Genomic DNA, 25,854 nt, shown 5'->3' with positions numbered 1-25,854 from the left:
AAGTACTGAACTCTGTCTTTAAAGTGTATTAGTTGCTAAATCAGTCAGATGTCTGAGGCGAGAACTGGAGAGCTGATAGCAAATATTCATAGTGGAAGCTGATAACAGCCTTAATTAAGCTGCTGCTATCTTTCCATGATAAATTTAGAACTTCTCCATAAGTCATCTGACTTAATGCTCCATTTGTGTCCAGGAGTGTTTGATTTAGATCAGTGTCTCTGTTAAGAAATCTGCAGATGTCTCTTTGATAGCCCTAGCTGTCTCTCACAGAGGAGCCTGGGATCTTTGTTTTCCTGTGTTGCAATGTAGAGGATGAGGTGCACATTGACCTAAAGCTGACCTTCCAGCATTTAGCTTTTTCAAGGTTGGCATACCCTGAGAAGTACTTATTTCTTTAATGACTAATGCTTTCTCATACCAATTCTTGAACCCAGAATTCCTTAATCTTTTTGTTACTGTACTTGTTTAATTTGAATAAGCTTTACCTTGAAAACTATGGCTAAAAGGATAATTTTAGAATAATTCTAGAAACTTGGGTGGGTGCAGCCCAAGATAGTTCTATTCATGTAGTGTTAGTTGCAAATAAACTGAAAGGATCTTAGATAATAAATCATGAGATTTTTTGAGTAGCAATTTAGTATTAGGTCACCAGATTATTTGGATGGATTTGTTGCCTCTGCTGATTTTACTTTCAGCAGTTATACACATTGTAAATGCCTTAATCATCAATGACTGAACTGAGACTCTTCTTTTTATTTCAATTCTTTTCAGGGCAGGGAAGAATATTTTAAAATTAATACTTGTATTAGAATTTTTGGATAAAAAATAAACTGCGACATTTTTTTCTGTCTAGAAATTCTTTTGTCATTTCTGAACCAGATATTTTAACAGGATTCTTCTTTATAGTTAGAAAAAGTCACGGGAGAGTACAGTGCTACTCCCTCTGAGAGTGAATACACACTATTTAGAAATGGTAATTCTTAGAGTTGTCTAAACTTGAGATAAAGCAGATAATGAACTTGATGTAAATTGTAAAAGTCATGTGCATGTTTGTCTAGAAGTCCAGTTTTCATGTATTGTGTGTGAAAACAAACACAAAACAAAAGAGTTATTTCACCAGAACCTGAGAAGTGGTGTGGGGAAAAGGAGCTCTGCATGAGATGTAGAGGCTCTGATATATTGAGCACTTAACACAGGCAATAGAAGTCAAATGTGTTCTGCTGTGTTCCTGCTCCCTGTAATGTATGTCCTAACATTTTTTCCTAGCTCTTTTCTGCTTTTCACTTTTTTTTTTTTTTAACATGGTATGCCTCTGGATCAATGTTTACGATTTTTTTTGGGAGGACCTTGAAATTTAACTTAAATTTAGTTACTTTTGTGCATGTGTGCACTTATGCGTCTCTGTTGCTCTGTGATATTGCTAATTCAGCAGTGTTTCATAACTTCTGAGGTGTTAGGATATCTTGGTGTCATACCTTGGGGACAGGAAGCAGAAACCAAGAAGAAACAGAAACCAATGTGCATAACTTTGACATGCTTAAAGTTACAAAAGTTGCTTCTTGGGCAATTGCCATTTGTAAGAAACTGATGGGTGAATATAATATTGGTAGTTTTCTTATCTGTTAGTCATTGAGACAGTGGTCAGCTGAGTGGAATTTGTACTTGGAATGATAATTTTTTTGCAATTATGTCTCTGGATGGTTAGCATAGTTAGATAGTTATAAATTTTTACTTTTTAAAAAAATAACTTTATATATACATATAGCTATATTGATAGATATAACATGTAGTAAAATAGCTAATAAGTTGTCACAAAAGTAGCTGAGAAATACTTTTCCAAAGAACTAAGAAGATAGTGTTTACATTTCTCTAGTCTATAATTATTCTGTTGTATATTTCTGCTTGTAATCAGATTACTTGTATTTTAAAGAAATTGAAACCAAAATTGTAGATGTTTCTCTGTGCAGGGATATGTTACTCTACTGAGGTACTAGGAATATTTCTGGACAAAATAAGTGTTCTGTGTGAGTAGTTCTGTGTATCATCAGATGTAAGAGCATCAAACAAGAGGGTGCCGATCCAGAACACAAGTGGGACTTAGATTATCTGAAAAGATTCTCTGCTTTGTGATTAGAAAGGTGGCACATGTAAGAAACTCCTACAGATGAGTGAATTCAGTTTTGCTTTGTTGCCTCACTCCCCTCAGTTTACATACTGCCCTCTTTGCTGCAGCATTTGCAAAACACTTCACTTCAGTAGCTGTGTTTCCAAAGTGCTGCTGAGTACAGAAGCAGATGGCAGCCCAGTCATTTATCCATCTTGCACTGTTTATTTCTTTTCTTTCTCTGGAAACAAATTAATTGATGTTAAGCTGTTGCTTCCTATCTCCTGCTTTTCCTGTTTGCTCACTTAAAAAAAAATGAAGAGGAGAAGGTAAAAATCATGTCTGGTTTCTCTTGGTGGTTTTTCTTTTGTTCTTCTAGTCATGAATATTTCAGTGCTGTAATGAGAGCTCTTTGAAACGTTGTGGAAGGTGACATACAAAAGACTAAAAATTAACTAAGACAAATTAGTTTCTTCTGTTTCTAGAAGATGATCAGGGTATGTCTAAAATACAAATTAGGGTTGAAGGTTTGTGTGGGTTTTCTGGGGCATAGGGAGACACCACTGGTCTAACTTCCTTCCATTTTGTGTGCTTTTGGACAGTGTGGGTTTTTAAAGACTTGTGATGACTCCTCATGTGAAATAAACAGCTACTTTCCTCTCCAGCAGAAACTGTGCCAGGTGAATTTGGCACTGCTTGTAGAACTTGACTTACAAAGGTAACTATCAGTCATTCATTGCCTACACAGAAGCTTGTATCAAAGTAGGTTTTGCATGGTCTCAAACACCACTGAATCTTTTTTTTATTTGTTTGTTTTTATGACATCGTGGAAAAGACTGTAAGGTTTTTTTTTGGACTTGCTTGTCAATCCTTTAGAATATGGTCACAGTTAAATAATTTTAACAAAATCAATTGACAGTCTGCTAAAAAAAGACTTTGCTCTTCAGAAAATACTTACTTATTTGAAGTACTAGACCATCACTCTGTGTGGACACGTTTAATTGGATATATTTAAATTGCTGCTGATGGTCTAGGGGAATAAACTGAATTAAGCCAGGATGGTGAGCATGCATTGACCACGACTGTCATTTCACTAAAGAAAAATGTATAAGGTTACAGTAGATCCCATTGCCTTAGAGCTGAGGGAGAGGGTTTAAAAAAATGTAAGCAACCCCAAGACTGAGCTGAAGTTTATGTTGCAAGATCTATGAACTAATCAGTGCTGCAAAGACTTGAGCTAGTGTTGTGTGTCCTCTGTCGGAGGACTTTACTTTTTTAAGGAATAATATGATCACACAAGAGCTCTGTGGATAGACTTAATTTATATAGATTGTTAATTGTGGGGAAGGTGGTGGGGTAGAGAGGCCATGAAAATGGGTTCCTGTCCTCACCTCTCAGTTTTCATGATGGTCATACATTCCCCTCATACAAGTTTGTGGAAAAGGTGAGTGGGAGAGCCAGGAAACAGTGTTGATCCATCGTTTGAAATAGCATCTACAATCTTCTGGGTATCTCTGATTTCAGCTAGCACACTGCCTTACGTTTGTGCTTCCTGCTGTTTGGAATGCTTAGTTGGTGGTGTTGCAGAGGAAGGCAAAGCTGACAATTAGCTGAGCTGTTACTCAGAAGTCTGCATGGTGCTCCAGTTCCCAGATAGACTCAGTAATCTGGGGTAAGGAAAACACATTTTGTGAAAGGTGGCTGCATATTTTGTTCGGATATTGAAAATAGTGTGAATTTCACCATGGCTTTATGTGAATGAGACTACATTTTATTACTTTTTTCACTGTCTTTCTTCAAACACAAATCCTAGTCTGGAAAAGGAAAGGACACAATCCTGGACTGGTTGCCTGTAGCACAGTAAATGGTGAGGAAGAGAGTGGTACTGCGTGACTTGTATATGTCTCTGGGAAATTGAGATTCTTTCTCAGATCTGATACTTAAAGAACTGTGAATCCCAGAATAATATTGCTCATAAATTGCCCTACATTAATTTACATTCCAATTCTGTGTAGCACATGTAAGTGAAAATCTTGGAAATACGTTTGCTAAATCATGTGGTAAATGGTCTTGATGACTGCAGAGTTGCTCTGGGGTTGGAGCTATTAAGCACTTATTATGGGAATCCAACAGGGCAAATTAAGAGAAACCTCTGTGTGTGCTTGTTATTTTAGGACTTCTGTGCTTTCTTCTGAGAAACCTCATGTAGGACCCCATGACCTAAAAATACTTGATATCTTTTAGTCAGAGGTTAAGTTTTGAAATCTCAGTTACTGACCTATCAACAATGGAAACAATCATCTTCAAGGGAGGGTTTAGTGTTGTTATTCTTTAATGCTAAAAAGCTGAATATTGCTGTTAATAATACCTATAAAGTAGCTTTTTAGCATTCTGCCTAGTTGTATGTGGTATTTTCACTTATAACTGTGGTTTTTTGTAAATTGGGGGGAATAATTTATGTTTCATTGTAAGTAACTGCCAAGAGGGTTTCTTATTTGTTCGTAACACCATTGTAAGCATTTCTTTAATTTGGGAATGTTCAGATGCAGTGGTTGTAACTTAAATCTATACATAAGTGTTCCTTGGAAATACTATTCCAAGCACACAAAACAATTGTGCATGGTAGAATTTGCCATTATAATGAATTCTGTCATAAAAGAATTAATGCGTGCTATTTTTTGCCAAAGATTTTAACTGTTACATTTCAAGGCTTAAATGTGCACTCCATTTAAAATGAGTGTTGCTCTTGTTTATAATGCTTGCTGGATACCACCCCAGATGCAGGATTTTCGAGATTTAACAATTTTTAATGCCAGTATATGAATCTGTCCTTTTAAATAATTTTCAAATTTCACTTTGGAACAGGTGAATCGTCTCTCTCACTATTTCTTCTTCTAACTTCACCCAGCTTTCTCTGGATTATTACCTATTTGAAAAACTGCTATAGTCTTCTAATGCCATTTTTGCCAGGATCATAAGCATTTTCAGTAACATTCGTGAGCAGCATTACTGACAGGTCTTGAGTTCCAGATGAATCAGTTAAATCTTTTGATGGCATAATTATTTTGCCAGCCATCACTCTTGTAACAGTGGAACTCCCCTTTGAGGAAAAATGAGGTTGTTCATCTTCTGTAAGATTCATATATGAGCTTTATCACTATAGTAATAAAATTCATTGCTTGGTCGGTAAGCACAAAGGACTCATAGCTCTGGAAATTGTAACCACAATTACTTACATTGCCATGTGTACAGTTAGGTTGCTATTAGAGTAAGCACATCAAAATGCATCTGTAAATAAGTAGGGCATGTGTGTTTTGGATTAATTTATGGAATGATGGACAGTTTGAACAAAATTCTAAAAATACCTGAAACAATATTCTCTTCTTCTTGCTTTATCTCAGATTCGTTTGGTAAGGCTGATACACTTTTTTTTTAACTTAATATATGCATTTACAGCTAATATTCTAGGACCCTATGTTGTCTTTAAATAGTATGGTCCCACCATCCTTGCCAGTTTGTTTGTAAGGCTCTGTTATCTGCCATTTGCATAGGTGCTTAGATGGCATTTGCTTAGATGGCTTCTCTGTAAACTATATTCTAACCATATATATTCACCAGTATTCACCTTTTTTTAAAATTTTCATCTCTGTTTTTTGTTGGAAATTTTATTAAAAGTATCCAAAATTATTCTTATCTATGGTTGCAAAATTATTTCATTATTACAGCAGTAGTATATGGTCTGACTGACTGCATTGCCATTAAGGAATGATTTTCATTCAGTGATATTTTGGGAAGTTTCTAACACTGTGAGTGAATGTGTTGGGCTGGAAACTGTGGTAGCTTTGCTTTGGTGCGTGTGCTTGTGTTGCTACTGTGAATAATTGTCATCAAGCACAGGGGAGAGGCGTAGAGGTCAGGCAGTGATGCTGCTTTACCTGCAGCCGCCAACCTGCCCATATCTGTCTGCTACACAAACCACAACGTCCTCATGGCTTGCAAATCCCACTGCCTTAAAGCCTGGCAGTGGAGACAGATGAAAATAATAACTGAAGTCTAAAAAAGGTGTGTTTAGCCTTTTTTTTTTTCAGGCTTTTTTTTCCCATGGTGCCCAGCACTTTCAGTTTGTATTTAAGGAAAAAGGTGCATAACATTTTGGAGGTGGCATGCAGCAGCATGCAGGGATGCCTGGTAACAGCAGTGTAGAACTTTCCACTCCAGAGCACTCCTGAAAGGAATTTCAGTCTTCTGTTTGCAGTAGAAAGGATGAACGAATGGGCTGGAACAGAAACAGTTCCCTTTGTTGTGTGAGTACCTAAAAAGTACCTTTTAAATGAAGATTGTTAATGAATCCATTGTTATTGATGTATCACATTGAGCTTCTGTTAGACTCATCTTTTTTTAAAAAATCCAGGTAGCTGAACACATGCATGCAATGTGCATTGAATGCTAAAGCAAAGTCAAGTCGTTGATTGCTCTTCTTAATGAAGAAAGTGGTGGTCGTGGGAAGCATAACAGACATTGCTTTTAATGACATTAAATTTGCACATAGTCCCAAGCATGCTAATATGTCTAGGTGATACTCATATCCTCAATTCCAAGATTTCTGTTATTTTAAGAGCTATAGGTATCTACAGAGAAATAGTAAAATTAATTTTGTACATCTTCATTTTTAACTGTTTGTTTTCCATCTGTTTCCCTCTTGGATAGAAGTTGATTTGTCAGGAACCTGTTACCCTTATAAGTGGATCTTCTACTAAGGTCTTTAAAGCATCCCTGAGATCCTAATAAATAATGGAAAAAAGAAATCTTCTACTCCTGCAGACTACAGCTGCAGAGTATTTCAGAATATTGTGTAACAAATTACTGCAAGCTATTCTGTACAAATGATGAAACTGGATAAAATACCATATGGCGCTACACAGTACTTCAAAGAATTATTTCAATATTATGAATGGGCTAAAATATCAAATGCAGATTTATTCAGTCTAATTGGGACTTCACAGTTGTACTGTTGTAAAGGAGAATATCTGTGCAAGCTAAGTTGTGGGCAGGGGAGGTGGAATCAGACTATAGTACAATATAAACTAGATGAGAATTAACTTTTCCAAAAATGCATAACAAACATGATCATTTAGCATGCTGTTAGCAGCAGCACAGTAGGTTTTATGGTGCTTTTGTAATTTGGATACTCTGATTTGGAGTCTAATTGGATTCCTGGGCAACACTGAATGGCAACATTCTTAGGTTGTGTAAAGACTATTTGAAATAATGGGATTGACATTAACCTTTTAAAGTTTCCTATTTAAAAATCTGTTTGAAAAGATTAAAAAAATAAGCTGCAGCAGAATTAGAGCTTTCAGGAAAAACTACTCTTGTGTCATAGACTGTAGGCATTCATTCTGCTTGGCTCTGTAATAGATAAAATAAATTCATTTGTTTTTTTTTTCCTGACGTCCAATTAAAAGTGTAAACCAAGGGGTTAAAAAACTTCCAATTCAACTTGAAAAAAACAGCTGCCTTGAAATTCAGCCAAAAAAGTTTTGCTTAGGAAGTCAATAAATACTTACAGAAAAACTTAAAATCAGGGAAGCACAGTATATTCAATGATTTTGTGTTTCAGGGAGGAGATGCTGATGTATATGCACTGAGTACTTCTACTCTTTAAAAAAAAAAAAAAAGATGTATTTGGCTTTTAACTATAACTCACATTTGTGAGGTTGGTGTTCTGTTGTTGCTTACACAAAAGTAAGGCAGAGGTGCACTCTTTTCTTGTGCCCTTGCCCATGCTTATATAAAACAAATCAAGACTGGTTCAGAAAGCTGTGCAAGCAAATATTACCCTGACGCTGCTCTTATTTCCTTCACTAGTGTTACTTCTTTCTGAAACTGTACACCTTGCAATCATTAAAATGTCAGTGCAAAGGCAGAATTCTGTGGACATGGCAAAGGGGGTGGACAGAAGAAGTAGTGACTTTGATTTAAATTGTTACAAAATTTCATTAACTTCATTAGACTATGTGATGCTTGTAAATCTTATCAATGTGTGGCTGAAAGGATGCTGTGATGTGTTGGATCATCTCATGTCTTCTGCCTATTGATTTTTTTTTATGCCAGGCTGTGGAAAGTGTACAAATGTTGGGCTGGAAACACAACAGGAGATAAAACCCACAAGTGATGGGGGAAAACGTTTACCTGGCATAGACCTAATGATGATGTTAAAGTTTGCCTTTTTAAAAAATATTATTAGAAGGAGCGTCTTTTACAAAGGAATAGCTGCTGGCTAGACTGATTTTTCACATTGGAACTCAGAAGCAGTTAATCTTCTTTTAAGAGGTTTAGAAGACATTTGTGAGTCTGATCTACAGGTTGCCATACAAAGTGGACTAAGAATTCTAATGGGAGCAGTATTTCCCAAAGCACTGGGAAATACCTGGAGAGAGGAGAAATACATTCAACATGGTGTCAAGGGAACTAAAAAATTCCCTTAGGACAAGAAAAAGCTATGTTAAGAGAAGTTTGGAGATGCAGAATAGCTTTGGCTTGAGCAGTTTGTTCTTGCTATTGAAGAAACTGAGGCAGGGAAATGAGTGTACCTTTTCCATTTTGTTTGCATGTGCATAAGTTTGTTTTAACACTACCTGAAGTTAAAAGCCAAATGTGGAATTACTGTGTTTTGGTGCTGTCCTTGTCACTCATTTTCCTCATGGTATGACTGATTAATCTAGAATGCCTTTAAGTTTTAGAGCCCTGTGAAGCACTGCACATGCAGTAAATAGGATTTTATGAGGTCAAACTCTTATTAGGAGGCTTAATCATCTCTACTGCAATGCCTAATTTAAGGGAAGAAAACGGGGATGTTTGCCAATGCAGACAAGGAGAGGGACTGTGCCAAAGTTTCTTCAGACCCTTAATCTCCTGGGACCTGCCGTCCTTTCTTGTTAACTGTGTCAAAATAGTGCATCTCTATTAATTTATTGCAAGATATTCCTTCTGACTTTTGACCAGTAATCACCTTTTCAGGGTAGTATATAATTTTTCTTTTTTTTTTCTTTTTCTTCTTTTTTTTTTCCCCCCTTTTTTTTTTTTTAATTGTTTGGGAAACTCATAATTCAGGTCATGAATGTATATTTTGTAGTTCTATCAGCTCTTGTTAGTGTCTCATTAAAGGTTTCTCCAGTGTGTGGAATGGTAAATTGGGGAATAATTACAGTTGTAGGGGTATTCTTCAGGTCATCTAGTTCAGCCCCTTGCTCAAAGCAGGGCTTCCTTCAAAGTGGAGTCAGGTGGTTGAGGATGTTGTTAAGTCAAACTCAGAAAATCCCCAAGGATGAGGATTTCACAGCCCTTCTTGGCAGGCAGTTCCAGCCCTTAAACATCCTCATTACGCAGCTATGGGGATGCTGACTTGGGCGTCTCATTTTTTACTTCTGGGTAAGATGCAGATTAATTGAATATACCAAGCCTGTTTGTTTTTTATCCAGAGCTTTTAACTGATGCCCTCTAAGAATACTGAATTGCTTTTAAATCAGTGTTTGTATTTTACTTGTTGGCATCTGTTTTGATATATTTGAGCTGTGAGGGAGTGTTGTAACTCATGAGATGTTTAGTTCTGTTACCTTGTAACACAGTTTACATACATTTAGGTTTTGTTTCTCCAATGTGTAAAGGGAGCTCGGCTAATGCTGAGATGAGGAGCTTCCATCTCTCTGGGTTTTGTACCTGTCTCTGTACAGGGCTATTATTTTCAGCTATTTTCAGAAAAAAAACCCGAATTGCTGTAATATATGCATCAAGCTGCATAGCTTGAGAATTGTATTATTCCCAAGAGAATATATACTCTATAAAATATAGAATCTCAAAGTAGTTGATAATCTAGTTAAAACGTGAAATTGCTATTATGTGTGTTCTTGAAGGGAAAATAAAAGTGGGACGGTGTAGGGTTTTTCTCATGTAACCTTCTAGCTAACCAGGAGCTTCTCAAATTACGTAGGTCATTGAAGATAAAGTTATCCAAAAGGTATTATCACTTTTCATGTCTCTGAAAATTATTTTTCTTTCTGTATGAACATTACTATCTTTTGAAGAAAGGGACTTGACTGCAGTGCTAATGAAGTGTAAAGAGCTAAAGCTGTCACTGCTGCAAATGGTATTTTCAGGAGCAAGAAGTTAGTTTACTTGATACCTCATAGGAAATGTCTTTGAAAGTCTAAGGTGCTGTCTGTGTGAATTATGATGAAAGCGTTGAGAGAGGTGTTTAGATAGTCTGTCTGGTATGTCTCTTCCAAAATATATCTTTGGGTACATACTTTGGGAGAATATTTTTAAAGCAAAACCAGTGTGTTTAGTACATTTTCCTGACTTAGGGGACTTGCAAATGGTGAATTACACCAGTCATTCCAAACGTGTCAGAAAAAACCATCCTGCATCCCACAGCATCCCAGCTATGCTCCACAAGTTTTGTCCACTTGACTGAGAAACTTTTTTAAAAATATTGTAAGAAATATTCTAACATTACTGTTAATAATTTTATTTATTTTTATAAAAAATTTTGTGGTGTATTTTTCTAAAACTTCATTTTTTTAAGATCCCTTAATTACCTGTTCATACTAGAAGTAGAAATTAAGTCTTCTCTGTAATATACACGTAGAAGTTGGAATGGATTGTGATGTAGTGAAATATTACAGCACTTCTGTTCACCTGAGGTTAACTTGGTCTGTCACTGGATCACCATTGCAAGGGACAAAGCAAACAACAGCTATGTACCTGCTACACTTAGATTTTTATGTTGATCTTTGACCCTGTTAAAAGCCACTTGAACTCAAAGTGCTTGAACTGAATTGCCAAGCATGGACTTGCCTTAAAAATAGGACTTGCCTAGAAAATAGGAGTGCAGCCCCTATTCTGAGTTTCAATAATAATCTCTTGTCAAGAGACAAGGGCTAAGACCCTGTTTCAATTAGGTGGGACTCAGGCATTTGGACTTTTGAGAATCCCCCTAAACACCCTTGTGATATCTGCAGGACCCTGTGTGTTTGTAACGATCCTGATGCTAATCTTCTCTTGATTCTTATTTTTTTTGTCAAGTACATAAGTATCTCTCTGTTCATACGTAGTGTTAAAGGGAAATCTAGTACATGAAGCACTCCAACCAGCTATGTGAGTCCAGGCTGTGAAAGGTGGAGTATGGGTTGTTAACAAAACCAGTTGATGATTTTAAGACTTGGCTGTATGAAAAAAATTTCCTTTAGCTAGGCATAATAAGTGCACTATTACCTACATTTTTTTCTAAAAACTCCATTGAATCTGAAATGCTGAATAGGAATACTTTTTCCTGATAATATGGTATTATTTGTATCTTAAAGTAAATCTTCAATTTATGCATAATTTTGGCTTTATAATGATGTTTTCTGAAAATATGAATAGGTGTGCTGATCTTGCTCTTCAGTACTCATCTTCCTTACTTAGTCATCTAAAGCTAGGAAAGGTACTTTACTGTTGTGTTCACAGTCATTTGTTATCAGTTGTTAAAATGTTGCATAATCATTTGTTATAGGGTTAAAATCTTGTTTGGCCATTTATTATGGAGAGTTAAAATATTGACTGTAATGTAAGAAATTGAACTCTACTTGGATTATTAATATCCCCCCTGCAACTGATGTGTCAAGTGAGAGCATTGTCACTTAAAAGTAGTGGGCTGCTTTAGCAATATCTGCTTGTCATGAACTCATAGCCATAATAGAATAGCATATAATGGATAATGTCAGAAATTTGGCTGGGGAATTAATAGCTATAATTTACTTTCTGGTTATGCTGCCTTTTCTTTCCTAGAAAATACATGTGCTTTGATATTTACTGCAGATACACATTCTCAAGTGGCAATTAGGTTATGTTTTCTTTTTGTGTGTAAAAAGTAATAAATTTAGTGAAGATTCACTTGGCAATGTGGGAAGGAGAAAGTGAAGCTCTAGTTCTACATTTACTTCATCCCATCTCCTGGCCACCTGCTCTTCAGCCACGGCATTGACAACTGCCCTCCACTTTGCTGCTGTGGCTTCTCCATAGCTCCAGCCCTGCGTGGTGCCCGAGCTCTGCACATCACATCCCACCTTCCATCTCTTGAGTCAAGTACCTCTGTTTCTTTGTCTTCAAAATAGGTTAACAGTGCAATAAATCAATCACTGGAGTATCCAGTACCCCAGTATAAGATCAAAGTACAATTCTGAGTCGATAGCAATTCAGTCCTCTGGGTTTGTTGGGTTTTTTTTTTTTGTTTGTTTGTTTGTTTTTTTACTTCTCAGAAGCAGTTTTATGTTGACATGCATGTCTCTTATCCATACCATTCTGACCTGGTGCAAGACAGGGTTGTCTTGTTTGCTCTTGCCTGAGCTCACTCTGGCTAGTTTGGCTATGTAGCAGTTGTTTTTGTTGAGGTCAAGTTTGTACCATTAGATGATAGAGCAGTGCTCCTCTCTGCTGCCACTGTTCAAAGAATCACTGCCTTGTTAGCCTAGTAAACATATTTAGTTTGAGTACTGGCAGCTTATTGTGTCAACTATTGACAGAGCTAAATTTCCCTGTGTATTCATGCAGCAGGAAAAGGGCCAATCAGGCATTTTTCTGCGTTCTTTTTAGAGCCACCAGCAAAGGCTACAAACTAAGCCTTTTGGGTGTGATTCTGTGGAGCTGGTCTTAGAATTTCTGAAGTGATCAGAAGTTAGGAATTCTAAAACTAAATACCTAGATAGACTAAATAAGAGATATAGTAAAGAATTAGAAAATACCTTTTCCTGGAGAATTGTAGAATTGATGACAACAAACTGCTCTATGACTACTGTGTACCATATGGTCAATGTAAGTCAGCTTCTCTGGTTGAACATATCCATTGTATGTTCTGGTCTTGGGACATTCCCTTTTCCTAATGCATTATAAGGGTGACAGAGGCATGTGTCTTTAGTGTTTAGGGAAAGAGCCTATTTTAAAATTTTGCAGAGGGAATTTGAATTGGCATAGTCCAGAAGGTTTGGTTTGTTGTTGGGGTGTTGGGTTTTTTGTTTCATTTTTCTTTTTTTCATTTCTCCCCTTTTGTCCTTCCGCCCCGGCCCTGGGTTCTAATTGAAAAATATTGTGCCATCATTTACTGAAGTCTTAATTTTCTGTGAATCACTTATTTGTGTCATATGCTATATGGCATAATGACAGAATTGATCCAGAAAGAAAAAGGAAATGCCTTTGCTTTTGGAGACTTCCTTGAAATTTTCAGTCACTGATGTAAAGATTGACATTAGTGGTCAAGTTGAATAGACTTAGAGGATGCTTTCTAAGAAAAGAAAACCGCCTTAAAATCACTATCTCATTTCTGTTATTTATGTATACTTTTTTATGACAGCATTAACTTTTTAAATTTCATAAATCCTATATATAATACATTTAGATATCAAAATCAAATATAATAGACATACAAAGTTGAGGAAGTGAGAAAATGAGAGAGTGATGCTGGCAGATACAATCTTGCTACTGTTTTCCTGTGGTATCAGTCACAGACTCTGTAGCAAACACGCAATTAAAGATTGCATCAAAATGCATGAAACTATAAACTGAGTTTATGTATTAGTATTTAATTTTAAATGGGAAATCTCACCGTCATACACCTTTTACTCCATAATTTTTTAATGGTCACCTTGCAGCATGGATAATGTAGTTTTTAAATGTGAATTTTTGACTCTAAATTCCTCTCCATTGCAGGAGAGTCTGCCATACAAACTGCAGAAATATTTTAAAAACAAACAATCCTGGAAAAGGAGGACAAGTTTATGTTCAGGAGACAGATGTGTTTGAGAGATCTGGTTGAATCTGCTCCTTATTTCAGCAGTTTGGATGACCTCTGTTACTTAAACAACTCCAAAACTGGATTGGCACCATCATATGCCAGACTGAGTGGCTATTGCCTCAAAGAAAATCCTGATTGCTGCAGGTGTTTATCCCAACATGCAAAGAAGGTTGCTTTTTCCAGTAGTGCAGACTTCATACTTGTGTTTTAGAAAGCGTACTCACTTTCCTGTCTCTGTGGCTGTGTTATTACACTGTTTTTGATTTAGGATCCAGATCTGTATCTTCAAGGTGTACTGACAGTGTTTGTAGAATAGGACAGAATTTTACTGAACAAAGCAGGAAAGCAAATCAAGTTTTCTGACAGGCTATATGGAAATTAGCCATGAAACAGCTGATCTGAAGAAAGAAAATATATTTCTGTAGCTTTAGAGACATACCCATTCAGAGTTTCAAAGTCAATCTTAGCCCAGTGGATCTATCTTTAAAATGTTACCATTTTAATTTATTGTGACACCTGGTGGCCACCAGCACCCCAGGTATTCCCCTGGTAAGCTGCTCCACTTGGTTCTGTCACTGCAGGGCAGATTCTAGCCCTCAAATTGGCAGAGAATCACCTTCAGGACCAAATGGGAGTCATGTACAGCTGAAATAATGGCTTCTGTGTCACTTACACGATTACCTTTGGTTTTGACATTTAGTTGGTGGGGAAAAGAATATGCTTAAGTAGAGTCTTCCCTGCCATAAAATAGGTGGTTTTCTGCCATACATTAAAAGGAGTTAATAAGGAATAAGTGTCTTAGCTCTTGCCAGCTGGACCTCTTGTTGCTATTGGTCTGATGGTGTAATAACTCTGGCAAGTTCTGTGAGCTAGTAAAAATAGTGAATGTCCCTTTATGTGAAGAAGTTTCAGTTTTTTGAGAAATTTCTAGGAACAGATAAATTTCCATTGTTTAAAGATATTTTAGTAGGACGTATCTCTGCAAAATTTTTCAGTATGATTTTTTAGTTTTCCGACACAGTTTCTTACTAATGTGTTTGCTTTCTAATGGATAGTTTTGGTTGGAAATATGTGAGAAAAAAAGCACTATTCCTCCAACTTCAGGATTTTAGAACAGCTATTTCTACTATACCTTTAAAAGAAGTAATTTAAGAAAACGAACTTTTCTAGTAGTCTTTCTCATGGAAATGTGTATAAAGATAAGTATCAAGGGTAAATAGAATATGGTGCAGAAAAAAATAATCTTAGAACTGAAAATTCTGTTCTTTCTTGGCAGCATCTAAGCCAGTCTGACCAAGAGCAAGACCACTCTGACCATCTAAGCCAGTCTGACCAAGAGCAAGACTACTCCCATAGCCATTGCTGTTAAACTGTTCAGGTCCTTGACAGCTGGATCATTTACTGACCCTTCTCTTCATGTGATTTCTTCTGGGATCAAATACAGCACTGCCATGCTGAGCATTTCCCAAATGCAGGAGGACTGAACAAGAGGCAGACTTATCTTAGATTGACGGTAAGCAGCACAGAAGGTTCAAGCCTCATGCTAGCTTAAAATCATTTGACAGATAGAAATATTTGCTTATAAATTGAAAGAGTAGGTAATAATAGTGGTTTTTTATGATTACATTACATGATATTTTGTGATTACACAGACTAATAGCTAGCAGATGGCGGAGTATACATTTTACTTGTTTACCAAGTTGATGGATGGCAGTGATTGAAAACCATTTTTTTCCTTGTTGCATTACTCTAAAAGCTTGTAGTGGACAGGCAATTTACAATATGAGTCAACAATAATTTGTATCTGCTCTAGATTTTGGGGGGCATCAGTTATTCTCTTTATTTTATTTGACTTCTCTCAATAATATTTTCTTCTTAGAGGAACAGTGAAAAAAATGAAATCTACTTTGAAAGCCAGGTCTTTAAAGGGATGCATGTGTGCTTACAGTCTATGTATACGAATTGCATCTATTTGTAGGAAGAATAAATGGTGGGAGGTTTTCTCCACTGTTCTATTTCAATGTTTATCATATTACTTATATGACATTTTGATGAAGAGAGATATGCTCTGTCTTTTGTTTAGGCACCTCAGCACAAATCTACATTGCTATATTGCATGTTACCAAGAGAGCTAAAACTATCCAGTCACAATAATAATTGCAGGGGTTTTCATCCCTTCTTTTTAATTGGTATTGACTTACTCATATTATCTATGTGTATGTTTTAGGTGTATCTCCTCTTCGAGTGTTGTTTGAGTTTTTTTCTTAGCTGCAATGACTTGGGGAACACTCTGTAACTGTGGAGTTGTTTCATGAGTAGTACACCTAAAACCTGTCTTGCTTTCTAGGTTTATTCCTTATGTATTTCAGTCCCCACTGTCAGGTGCCCTAGCTCCCTGCCATGTTCCTCAAGTGTGCCATTCATTTCAGTCTCTTTCAGTGGTTTTTGGGTGTATAAGGAGCATCATGTTTGTGGTTCCAACAAATAGAATGTGAATTTTGGTTAGTAGAAGGTTGCCTTTTCTTTGAGGGAAAAGGGGAAAAGTTGTGGTTGCTCTTCCTTCAAGAGTGACTGCTGGGTCCTATTTTTTCTGTGAGATTGCTAACTTTGTGAAATTCATATCTGAGACATCTAGTATCTTGCAAAATTTGATAGGACTTGGACAACATGGTTCCAAATGTTATGATTTTGTGTTTAGTTATCTCATAATAACATTTTTTCCCTGAAAAAATTGAGCTAAAACACTCAGATGGAGCCAGAATGTCATTTCTGCTTAAAGAATTCAATAAGACCATGGATTTTTTTTTCCCCCAGGTAAAAGAGGAACGGAAATCATTGCAAGAATTACTGTGACTGGTCAGGATAAAACATAACTTGAGATACTATTTTCAGATAACAAAACTTTTGCCTTTCAGCCAGAGGACACTTCATAATGTCTATGCCTATTTGTAACAGAAATATTGAGTCTATTTAAAACTGTCCCTTGAATTCCCTTTATGAGTTTACACATGTAAGACCTGAAAATACATTATTAGTACTATGTTCAGTTTTATATCAAGCATGGATGGATCCACTAAGCCTCTGTAATTCTGCCTTACAACTACTGCTTCTCAAAAGGTTTTCCAAACTGCTAGTGGCCTTTCAGCAGGAGGAAACCTGTAATATTCTTATTTTGTGTAATGTGGGGGAAAAAAATATATTCAGATAGTTGCTGGTTTAGTGAGGTTGTTTGTCATAGACCCTATTCCCAAGGTACATTTTTTTTCCTGGGCAGTAATTGATCCATTTTTTATTTCCTTCATCTTCTGCTTTTCACCACTGCATTCAGATTTTTGTGGCAGATATGTATATACATATGTGTCAACAATTACTGTCTTGTTCAGCTTCCCTACCCTTGGCTGAATTTGTATTTTGCATTCTCCACAAAATCCAAGTTTCAGACCAGTATGGTAATATGACATTTTCCAGCTTGTATCAGTAAAGATGAAATGCCTTTGGCAGTGATGCCTAACTCTGGTTGCAAAGAGGAAAATGAGAAATAAACAGTAGAAATCTAGCTACTAAGGCTCCAAATAGATTTTTGTATGGACACCTGACTTATGTACTGAATGTTGCTGGTAAATGCTTGAGATCACCAGTACAGGAGAGGAGCAGGAGTAGACAAGAGAGCAATGCTTATCTGTCCTCTGCAAATTTTTATGGTGCTCTTGGTGGGAGAAGATGAGTGCTTCAGCAAAGAGTGACTGTTGAATCAGAAACAGTTTCCAGGCCTGGATTCACTGTGTAATGCCTGCTGCATTCAGATGATGAAGCCAGGCTATGGGGTGAGGATCGTGGTTTCATGGATGCTGTCAGACTCCCTGCCTGAGTGTTAGAGGGGATCAGTGCAGATGCAGGCAGGGAACGGACCCACCTTTAAACTGACTTGTTGAAAGTAAATGTTTAACTCAGGTGAGCCTTGGTTGCAGGGACACCCCAAACTTTGGGATGGGACAAGGGGCTGGGCACAGACCTGGTTAGAAGTAGCAGAGCATAGGGTTGCTGCCCTTGTGTAAAGTTTCATGAAAACTAAGCTTAATCCTATTGTGGAAATACATATACACCTTTCTGGTTTAGAAGATGACAGTGATTGACATGCAAGTCCTGTTAATGTGCAAATCCCAGAGTTTTGCCAGGATTATAGATGATGAAGTCAGGGATAGGTGCTAATTAAAGAATATATAAAATGTACAATTGACTTCAGTTGTCTTTGATCAGATTTCTAATTGCAACATTGATTCTTATTTATACATGTAGTCTGCAGACTCTTCTAATGATACAATACTTCCATTAATCATCATCAGTATTTGCAAACAGGAGATTGATTCACATTGGATGACAAATACTTACTTTTTTCCTCAGAACTGTCTCAAAGAATATGTTGCAGCTTTTTTTACCAATTAATCTGATTTGTAAGATGGTGTAAGTATTGATCAAATTTCAAAATTGAATCTTTGTATTTGTGGAATGTAGTGAAAGTTAACCACAGACTGTCATAACTGATTTGCAATGTATTTAGTTACTGAAGTGCAAAGGCTTCTAAGAAGTCTATGAACTTTTGCCTGGTTTTTCCAGAACCATCAGGAGATGGTTCCAGGTACATCTTTCTTCAAAAAGCTTTAAGAGCCAAGGGAAGCTCTTAGAGAGGAGGGAAGTGCTGTTGTCTGTTCAAAGCATAATCTACTGTGCATGCTTACTCCCAGATTTGCAAGCATTGGTTCGAGTACCAGCATCTGCTGATTTGTGTGCTGCTACCGTGTGTGTGTCCAAGGAAGGTGGTTCAAGTGTATCTCAAAATTAGAACAAAAAACTTCAGGTATTCTGACAAAAACTGGCTGCCATTCATGATTTAGCAATAGATTTTGCCTCCATATGGGAAACAAAATGCATTTCATGGTAGTGATTTTCACCTCTTAACTATTTACTAAGTGATACAAGTAAAATCTGATACGTTTTAAAAATTTTTTTGTTTTACTTTGGTTTTTAGACAGGACAACCTATTTTCTTACCTCCTCTGTGCTAATGAGCATGCTTTAGCTTCTAACCAAAACTAAAACTGAAGGTGTTTAAAATGGTGCACTGCTCCATCATTGTTTACGTGCATCACTGTATCAGTCTCTTCTAGTTGATTTAAGATGATTGCTCTTCAGATTTGTAAATCACTGCTTCAGAAGGATAGCCACAACAATTCTGGGGAGGTTGTGGAATTTGTGGAATTTATTTTGTTTTGATTGAAGCAAAGCAAAAACCTGTTGTATCTCTTTAGCAATTAAAAAAAAATTACTGCCTGGCATATGACAGTGTTTAAGTGCCTGATTCAATTTAAAAGAAATAATTTGAAATAGCTTCATGTTATGAAGTTTGGAATAGGAATTACTCATTGTTTTTCTTAGTCAAAAAAACCCTATGTTCAATACCAATGCTAACACAAGACTTTGAGATGGTATTTATGAAGGGTTGAGGAAAAACAAAAAACAATACAAGAGGAAAAGGAGTTCATATCTCCAGGAGACGTATTTTTAGTAACTAAAAGAATTTGTTCCTTCAAACATTGTGCTTTTTAAAGTCACTTTTCAAATTAGACACTGCTATTTGTGGTAGATTTTAGTGAAATTGGCGTATTGCATGCAGAAAATAGAGCATATATGGAGCAGTGTAGGTATATTAATTTATTACAGCAACTCACTTCAAAGTGTGAAAATTGTACAAATAACACTCAACCCTGCACTTAAAAAAAAAGGTGATTAGAAGATTTTACTGCTGTAGATCACCAAGAGGAAGTATTATTTTTATTTCCCCTCTGTTTGTGTCAGCTGTGGTGTCCAGTCTCCTTTCCCCTTGCCAAATGACACTGATTTGTTTGTAAGTGTAGATTAGGAACCCAGGCTTGATACAGCTCATGTTCTAGATGCTATTGTATGCAAGATAGGAGCAGAAATCTTGCTTAAGGTCACAAGAGGCAAATTCTGTTTCAGGATGCTGAATATAAAATTTTTTCTCTCCACTTATTTCTCTCTTTACCCTGTAAAAAGCTTGTTCGGAAAATCGAGTAGTATCCATTTGTACTATCGCTTTTCTGTGAGAAAAAATTCTTATAGTGAAAAGAAGGATATTGATCTTGATAACATCCCTATACATAAAACATTCACTGACATGTCTTCTGTATTTCCAGTCTATCCCTTACAGGCAAGATCACACTTCTTCCCTTTACTTAAGAATAAGTAATAATTTTTAAAAGCACTCTTTCCTCACACACACACTCTCACAAATGATTGACTGTATTTGTTTAGATCAGTTGCACTGTCTTGGGGAAGCTAGAGGGAAAATTGGAAATGCATCTACTGTATCTCTTGTGTAAATTAGTTTTTTGATCGTTTTGATAGAAGATAATTGCTTAAACATGACAGTTAATTTGTGTTGTGTTCCAGTGTAGAAGCTTCAGAGAAAGTGTTACAGCATGTACAGCTGACTTTACTTTAAATTTTCTTGACTTTATACCAGAGGCATTTTTATCTCTGCTAACAGTACATATTTTTTGCAGTATGCTAATACAGCAATCTGTGCAAGGAATGGAATCTTGGTTTTAATCTTACTGTAGAAGTTACTGGCAATGACCATGTCTTTGCTATAAAATATTACAAAATTGGGAAAATGTAATATGTAATGCCTGACCCTCAGTATATAGGGTCTTGAAATCTTGAAATCAATTTTTCCAAGCAATGAAAAATACACTTAAATCTATTTTTTATCAATAGTTTATAGGAAGGTTAGGTTAAAAGGCTTATTTTTAATATCTCTTTATTGAATATATTTGTTATAGTACATGGCTAATTAGAAAAAAATAAGTTTTTGCTTAGTATTCTAAGCTGGGATAATAAACAGGCATTGGCTTTCGATGAAATAGTGAGTGGGTGAATAATCATATTGACAGTTCTGGGTATAAAAGAAGAAATCCAGGTGTTCACTATTAGTCTGTTCAAATCAGTTCTCAAATTCTGGTGTCTGACGTAAATTGAAGTGAAGCAATTGAATTGTAACATAATGCTGTGTCATTACACCTCAGTCTCAAATTGTGCTTGTACTCAAAGTAATTTGAATAAACTTGGAAAATCTCCATGGAATTGATGCTGTTATTAATGAAAAATAACAAATCACTTTATGTTTCATCACACTATGGTGTTGCAGAAGAAACAGGAAAGAAAGTGTCTGAAGGAATCAAAACAAGCAGGGAGCTTCTGTGGTATTGGTTTGTTGTAGAGTCTGTGTCACTTTCTTGGTGTGTCTTGCTAGACAACGAACACTAGTGGCATTTCATAACAGCAAAAATCTGAGAGGACGATAATGTGGTCATTTCACAGAAATGCTGATGACCAGACACTGCCTTACAGGGAACATGTTCACTGCTGCTTTGTTATAGAGAAACATAGCCAGCTTTAATGTTTCTTAAGGCCTGAAGCAACTGCATGAAGAAAAAGTGTAAGGAGAGGTGTTAGGCTTGAGAAAGCACTGATAATTTATGCCCCTTGTTTAATGTTCATCTGTTTGGATTTCTGATTTATGCCATTGTCCATAACGCAGCCAGTGACTGTGATGGGGCAGGCTTAACCCAGCCTGGGTTCCTGGCAGTTCAGGGCTCCTGGTACCTCCTCGTCCTGGGCTAAGCCTGGTGGCTCTTCCCTGCCCACAGTGACCATGCAGTCAGCAGGACACAGAGAAAGAGCAGAGCACTTCAGCATGTGGAGAATAAGCATTACTTACCCTTGCTGGACATATCTTCAAATTGCTGCACTTGTGAACAAAAGCCTCAGTACTCGATATAATGGTATTGTACAATATCGTAAAAAGTGAGTTTAATTTTGATTTGTTTGCTGCTGTGGCAGAGTTACTGAGCCACCACCTCTGCTTCTTTTCCTGAAGAAATCTGTTCCCTTGTAGGTTTTGGTTCCTGGCACGAATACTCCATGCAAATGTCAGAGTGGTGCTGTATATTAAAAGGCATCATTATTCCTCTTGGTACCATAGCATGATAATTATGAAGTAAAAGATTTTTGAAGGTACCCATACATCTTCCCAAGAGACAGATTTTTGCAAATCCGTCTCCATTTACTCTCATTAGTATTAAATCAGTACAATTGATAACAAATGTCAGACTGTAATGTTTCTGGTGAAGCAGACCATCTGCCTGTTTCATAATATGAACATTTATGCTTACAATCAGTATACTTCAACAACTGGGCTGGAAATGCCAGGTAGTAATGTCTGTTACTTGAGGTCTCTGAATGCATTATGTATATTGGAACCATAATTAGTTCCATGCTTTCTGGCAAATGTAGTTATTAAAGCAGATTTCTTTCTGTGGATTGCTTGCCTCTCTTGAAAGTACCGTCCTCCTCTTAGCCTCTGTTTTATTTCTATGTGATTGATTGTCTCTTACTAATGTATTTATTTCTCAAGCTAGTTTTCTCTCTTTGAATAACTGGAATTTTTGAAGGCTGACTACCAACTAAAGTAATGTTGTGATATTCAAACAGAATTATCTTGCCATCAACTTACCACTTTGTTTTGACTGAAAGTTTTTGATTAAAAACAAGCAGTAAACAAACTAAAAATAAATATCTGTGAAATTCCTCAATTAAAGCTTTCAGGACTGAAGAATAACTTGCTTTTCTTTTGCAGGGAGCAATGGAAAGTGAAAGATGATTTATATTTCAGATGACTGTTCAGTTGTGCTTCCCATACGGATGCAGGTGTTTTTATTGGGATGAGTGGGTAATAATGGGCTTCAGTCTCTTTGGCTTTCCATAAATCTGATTTCTTTATGTCAACATTTGAAATCCGTGTTTGCAGTCAGACATTAGCAGTTCTTGGTTCACATTGGCACTCTGTATGCTGTGTGTTGTGAGAGTGGAGTGAAGCCACCATGCAAGGAGAGCTGGGCTGAGAATGTTCCTGTGCCCTTTGGGTCCTGCAGCATGGATGGCACAGTGCAACCACAGAAGCTGCTGTGGAGGAAGCAGGAAGTGATTATGGTGTTAGGCTGCCCAGAAAACAGGGAATGCCCATCTGGACCGTCCATTTAATTCGTAGCTCAGCTTCATGAAAATCACTGGCAGAGATGAAGAGAAGATGGGAAAGGGATATCTCTGCTGTTCCTATTTTTTTCTCAAGCCTATATCATGCAAGAAGAGAGTCTGATATCTTTGACTGTGGAACCTATTGAGATTCTGGTACAAAGCAGGGAGATTGGGGGATTTTTTGAGATAAACGTTACTTTTTCTGAAAGGAAACCAGAGAATTGTGGTACATTAATAGCAAAGCTCTATATATTATGCAGACATTTTTTCAGCAAGAAACACTGTAAATAAAATCAGTGAAGAGACGTTAGATGAATTCTTTATTCTCTTTTACAGTAAACTTTTCAATTTGAATATGGAACAGTTGTTAACGTTATGCACTTATGATGGCTAGAGGAGATTTGCTGAGTTATTGCTAGTGATACATAAACTGATCCCTGTACTTACTAAATTTCTTTCTCCACTGTGATTTGAGAATGAAAGATAATTTAATTATTCTTTTGTTTTTTCAAGATCAGCTGACTTGAAATAAGATTTAATAAAAAGAAACTTGGGTTTTATTTGTCATTGTGCTGCTGGTTTTCAAACACTGGCAAAGCTACTTTCCTGCTTGTGGCATATGACACAATCTGTGTTTTTAACAAACTTTCCCCGTTTTGCTCGTTTATTCAGTGTTTTGGGAGCAATATGTTACATTCCCAGCTTTCATGTTTGGCTTGGAAACCTGTACTGTTTAAAACTTGAAAATAAGCAATATTCATTCATTCATCTTGTTTTTTTAACCAAGCACTACAAGATTATTCTTTTGAGTATTATATCTGAGCAGCTACATACGTAATTATAGTGTATATTCTTGAATATTTATTTATATGTTGGGTTTTTTCATAAGTACTTAGCACGTGTTTGTCTTTATCAGTTGAGGCAGAGTTAAAAATCTGTCCTGTAAAATACAAATATCTGTATTCTGTAACATATTTGAATTTCTGATTTATCCACTGAGTCTCAGTCTGACAATATAGCAGAGATGTCTTGGGTACTGAACATTAACAATTTTTAGATGCTTCAAAGCATCAAGATTTTTAAGCAGAGGAGTTCAGACAGTGAGAAAAATCAATTGAACAAAAACTTTGCTTGAGATTAGTGTAGTATTTGATGCCATGGTTCTAAGCAGAAGGTCTGGTAATGTGTATATAGAGTTACAATCCTACAATAAAATCAGAGCCTGCACATTCTGCCAGGGCTCTTAGTTAGTAAATATTCTGCAGAATCTGTCTTCACATCTGAAGAATGTAAGAGGCAGCAGCCATGCAAAATTGCAGTGGGTTTTAAAGCTATAGAAATTCTTCAGTGGAATTAAAATGTTTTAAGTCAATATATAATAGGCATATCCTTATAGAACACTTAAATATAATAATATTAGGATGTTATATTTTTATGTGCTCTGTAACACCTGCATATGATGCATCATTGTGATTTAAAACATTTAAATCTTCATTTATTTTTTTATCTTCTTAGGGTTTTTAAAAAATTATTATTATTATTCTCCTGATCTCAGTAATAAAAGGCAGCTTCTAGTACTTGTTTTGTTGTGTATGTTTGGAAGGCAAAGTTTTGACAAAAGGATGCAGGAGTCTCCAGGTTTACAGGTGTGCTAATTAAGATGGCCTCTGCTTAATTCATGTAAGAGCTGCATGACTGGAGTGACCTCTCTCTCCCATATTCAGCTCTGACTTGTGTGCAGGATATACCAAACAAGCATAGGCCATAAATGGATGTCACATGCATCTGTTTTCCAGGCAGCAAAGCATCCCCTAGTTTTCAACCACCATCTACATAGTTAAAAAAAAACCAAACAACCCAAAAATTGTTTTGAGCAAAATTTGCTGTTAGTTAAGACTTCTTTCTTAATAAAAGACGTACTGTTTTCTTACTGTTTTAAGTAGATTTGAGCAAGTTGGTAGTTATTCCATTTCCTCATAAACCACTTTTTACTATTATGTGATTATATTGTATATGATAATTAACCATTAAGTGTTTCCTGTGATGACAACTTACTTGATTTAGATATTATGCATATTCTATCAAATCTGTAGTTTCAGAGAAGCAAGGAGATGATCTAGAAACTGTTCAGGCTCTGAGAAGAACCATAGGCATGGACTTGAGTTGCTAGTTAGCCAGATGCTTATAGAGTCTTCTAGTTTATTGCTGAAATGTGCAGCACGATTTGTAGCTGGTATGTGCTGACAAGTGATATTCTTGCCTTACAATTTTTATCTAGTTAGATAATTCAAATAAACAGGTAAATGTACCCAGTACGTGGAATGAGCTAGTCTGCCTGCTGCCTTGCTTTTTAAGAGTTGAGTTAGATTGCTCTGCTAATAAAAGTTTTAGATGTCATGTCTCTGGAAGGCCCAATATAAAATTCCTGCAGCTAAGGAACATTTTTATCATTAATTGCTTTGTAGTAAAAAGAGAAGATAGTCAGTGTTAGACTTTACTCATAGTCTTTTCCATCATAGCTGTTAAGAAATTACATTTGAGATTGACCTAACTCAGGATAATGATGACTGCTCTGAGAAACTATGTGCAGTCTCTGCGCAGGTATTATTTCTTTCATTTTCTCCTCCTTGTATAAACAGTATATTTCTACAAATCTCTCATCCAACTGCCTGCCCTATCCTTTTACTGTTGACAATTTTTTACACCTCTCTTAAAAAATAGAAGGTGTGCATTTGTTCATTTCTTACGTGACAAGACCCTTGCTCCCTCGAGTCCTTCTCACAAGGGTCACTTCTTGGCCATTTGCTCTT

At 36.4% G+C, this 25,854-nt stretch overlaps 1 protein-coding gene across 26 annotated transcripts in view; it reads left to right on the top strand.

The window, feature by feature from the left end:
* Positions 1-25,854, top strand: part of TENM3 (teneurin transmembrane protein 3) — a 1,293,899-nt gene that overhangs the window by 927,273 nt on the left and 340,772 nt on the right. For 23 of the 26 annotated variants that reach the window (XM_088163549.1, XM_088163548.1, XM_088163547.1 and 20 more), the window contains one exon: positions 15,208-15,444. The exons of the other annotated variants lie outside the window; for them this stretch is intronic. The gene's annotated coding sequence lies outside the window, so the exon portion shown is untranslated. The remainder of the gene's footprint in view (positions 1-15,207; positions 15,445-25,854) is intronic. 26 annotated transcript variants of the gene reach the window in all.

Source organism: Sturnus vulgaris, chromosome 4 (genome assembly GCF_052056855.1).
Source record: "Sturnus vulgaris isolate bStuVul1 chromosome 4, bStuVul1.hap1, whole genome shotgun sequence".
Classification (NCBI taxonomy): domain Eukaryota; kingdom Metazoa; phylum Chordata; class Aves; order Passeriformes; family Sturnidae; genus Sturnus; species Sturnus vulgaris.
This window is presented reverse-complemented; position numbering and strand designations above follow the sequence as displayed.